This window comes from Galeopterus variegatus, unplaced genomic scaffold (assembly GCF_000696425.1).
Source record: "Galeopterus variegatus unplaced genomic scaffold, G_variegatus-3.0.2 Scaffold7643, whole genome shotgun sequence".
Taxonomy (NCBI): Eukaryota; Metazoa; Chordata; class Mammalia; order Dermoptera; family Cynocephalidae; genus Galeopterus; species Galeopterus variegatus.
The window spans coordinates 82,090-86,078 of record NW_007733754.1 but is presented as its reverse complement, the minus strand read 5'-3'; the positions used below and the strand labels follow the sequence as shown (position 1 = coordinate 86,078).

Genomic DNA, 3,989 nt, shown 5'->3' with positions numbered 1-3,989 from the left:
ATGTAAAGATACTGGGAAATTGCTTTAGAAGAGAATGTTTGCTAAAATCAAGCTTTTGTTAGTGGATCTACTTAATTGCATTATAGAATGCTACCTTACTGAATGTTACCAGCTTCTATTGTTAAACTTGTTAAACTGTACTTAGCAAAAACCCCACCTGTGTTCTCTTCCTGAAATAAACCGACAAGCCACAGAAGGAGAGAAAATATTTGTAAAACGCATATCTGTGAAAGGATTGAAATTCATTATAATTAAACACATTCTCAATAATGAGAAAACAACTCAATAAAAAGTGAGCAAAGAGTTGTACAGACATATGAATAAAGAAGAGATAGGAGTAGCAGATAGCACTGGAAAAGAAAGATGTTTGACATTGTTAGTTATTAGAAAGATTCAGGTTATCCATGAGAAAATGAGGCTGCAGTAACATTTGTAAAGAATTAGGTAGGGAGAGCATGAAACAGAAAAATCCAAATCCTCACATATAGATCTTAGATGCACAAAAATCCCTAGAAATTTACATAGTACACCAAATCCAGAAACATATTTGAAAGAATCATATTAATATCCAAGATGGGTTTATTTCTGAAATGCTATGATTGTTTAGCATTAGAAGTTATTTTAAATGAATTTATGACATGAAATTAATGGAGAACAAAATAGCCCCAGAGGCTGAAAAATCATTTGCTCAAATTCAGTATCCATTCATGATTTAAAGTGCTAAGCAAACTGAAAATAGAAAGGAAATTCCTTGACCTGATAAAGGAGTTTACAAAAATTTCTGCAGAAATTAAGATTAACAGTGAAATGGTAGGAGCAATCCCTCAAAATGCAGGAGTGAGATACGGATTCCTGTTGTTACTTCTCTTCAACACTGAATTTTGTCCTTCAGCCAGTGCAATATAACCAGAGAAAAGATGTAATGTATAGGGATTAGGAAAAAATAAACAAAACTACCCTTTATTCATAGATAACATGAATATCTACATAAAATATTCAACAAATATATTTTTAAAAATAGATTTAATAATAGATTTCAAAAAGTGTGATGGGTATAAAACCAACATTAAATATCCAGTTATGTTCCTATATGCCAGACATGAATTAAAATTTCCAGTGGAAATAACACCATTCAGAAAAACAGAAAAATATATACTATAGGAATAAATTTAACAAAATATGTTGGAGGCCTATACCAAAAATATTACAGACCCACATGCAAATGCCTTCAGCCATGAGAATTTACTGGAGCACAGGAGAAGAAAATACCTTGGATAACGGGGCTGTCATCCTACGTCACATTAGCTTTGTTGACAGTCTTCCTGGTCTAGTGACTCTGCTGTACTGCAATTCAGACAGTATCTATTTCATACTGCTCTTTCATTCTTTCTTCATCACACACAAACTCTCTGATGGAGAATCAGATTGATTAATGCCTATTCAAGGGAGTGTGACTGTTGGATAGAGATTTCTGAGATAATTATAATAAGGATCACTAATATTTACTGAATTCTTACTAGGATCCAGGTGCTTTCTACAGATCATCTTATTTAAACCTAATAACAACCATATAAAATAAGTATAATTAGTACAACTTTTCACAAATGGGGAAAAAGAATGTTAAATGAACATACCAAAGTCACGTAGCTGGTAAGTGGTGGAGAATGGGTGAGCCCAATTTAAATGTTTTAAGTCACTCTGCACATGTTCCAAATCAGCATGTCTCACTAGTCCAGTCTCTACAGAGCTGCATTCCTGTAGAGTGTAGATTCCTGTTCTAATAATTTGTCATCAGAGAAACAGAGCTATATATTACAAACAATGCAATATCTCACAAGTACCTTTTGTTGTCATTTCTTTTAAAGGGCCATAGAGATGGCAACGTCCTTTCTACTGTTTCCATGAGTTCAGCTTTTTTGGATTCCACATATAAGTGAGAGCATACAGTTTTTGCTTGAAGCTCACAGTAGCACCATTAATTTTAAGAAGTATCACCCTGATAGAGTGGATTTAATTTGCATTTTCAGAAATTCCTAAATAGCTACATCCTCATTTTTTTAAAGCACAGACTAATCATTTTTATTTAGTTCAGTATTTATCTTTGTGATTTTTCTCTATATTTTTGCCACATCTGAAGAATTCCAGAACCAAGAATGAATACACTGAAGTTAGAATGATGACAATAACTATCTTTGAATATACTCTAGAGTCCATGGTGGGGTGGGGAGGGGAGGTGACAGAAAGGGAGATGGTCATCTCTGTGATTAATTTTTACCACATCAGGACAAGAGAGTACCTAACACTCTCTTTTATTACAGATATTTTTTGAAATGGTCTCAGAATACAGCACTATGCTTTCAAGAAATTTGTATGTAGAATGAAAAACTAATATATATTTTTATTAAGGTCCACAGCCTGTTTTCACTGACTTGTTGCAAGTAAGAACAGTACTAATAGTAGGAAATATTTTCCCTCGACTGAGAAACGGGGTTAAATCAACACATTAAAGTTACAGTTACACATATATTTAGGGCCAAGACCTGTGTCGAAGCACCAGCAAGCCAAATACAGGGTTGTTAACAAGGAAATGAACTGAGAAACGGGGTTAAATCAACACATTAAAGTTACAGTTACACATATATGTAGGGCCAAGACCTGTGTCGAAGCACCAGCAAGCCAAATACAGGGTTGTTAACAAGGAAATGGGCAGGGTTGAGCTAAATTGCTGATTCTTTTCTACTTTACTACTGAATGAACTGTGCCTGTTAACTATTTTCCAGAGCCCAGGAATTCCAGGCCCAACTAACAAAGAAGAGTCCAAGCTCATGTAAGACTGGCCCAAAAGCACGAATCCTACTTGTTGGGAAGGCCTATCTCGCAAAGACCAGGAGGCAGAGATCAATGCAATCCACAGGAGGTTTTTATTTCCAGCAAGCTGGGGTCACTCAGCATTCAAGATATAAGCGACCCCAAATTTACAATACAAGCAGCTTTTATACAGTTCTTTCTTGGACAGATCTTGTGATAGGATCAGTTGTTGGTTATCTGTGGGGCCTTTAGATTTTCAGGTGGGCTTTAGCTGGTGCCTTTTAGACTTACAGGTGGGCTTTAGCAGGCTGGCACCGCATAGCTCATTTCTCAATTGTTTATCTTTCCCGGGGCCTGGCTAGGTGGGCTTTAGATGAGGAACCAGTTATTTCCTGGAACCGGTGGGGGCTATTAATGTTTAGTGTGCTCAGGCCTGACCTTTGTTATGGCCCCTTTTAGAAGCTGCTTTGCTTAAGCATTTGTTACAAGACTGCATACATTAAGGTTATATTTTAACAATTTCCAACACTCAAAGCCATTTTTACATCTCTAAATGCAGATCCAGTAGCAGAGAGAGTGAGTGTCTAGAAAAATCTATAACATGTGTGATTCAGTACAATGAGGAAGTCTCAAGAAAAAAAGGCAAAACCACAGAGACCATGAAACCCTAGCAAAGAGAAGAAAATAATCCATGAAATAATGTGTTAGTGACAAACACCACTCCAAAATGGAAGGAACTTAAAAGCACACATGAAGGTGTCATCCAAATGACACTTTCCACTGCTGTAGCAGGGTGAAAAGCTTCTATCAATAACATTCCACTAAGCATGAATCAGAAACATTATAGCTCTGACTGTAAGCCAACACATTCCAGACACTTCTGAATCGTAAACACGTAAATGAAAGAAAAACCAAGAGTAGTGAGATTTAAAGTAAGAGTGTGACTGATTCAAAACCAGGTTGCTCTATCTTTATAATACTGACATTTTGGATTAATCTAATAATTCATTTAAATATTAAAATATTGATATTAAGATTCCTGACTAGAACTAAAACTGATAGAAAGAGGTTTGTTCGCTTATTTTATGAATGCCACTTTTTTTTATGACTTTTCCTGTTACACTAAAAAGCATAAACTGGCAAAGTGTTAATTGGTTATGTCAATGCAATTAATTTGGTGA

The 3,989-nt window shown here is 35.5% G+C and overlaps 1 pseudogene; it reads left to right on the top strand.

Moving 5' to 3' along the window:
* Positions 1 to 3,989, top strand: part of LOC103607710 — an 8,822-nt pseudogene that overhangs the window by 1,881 nt on the left and 2,952 nt on the right.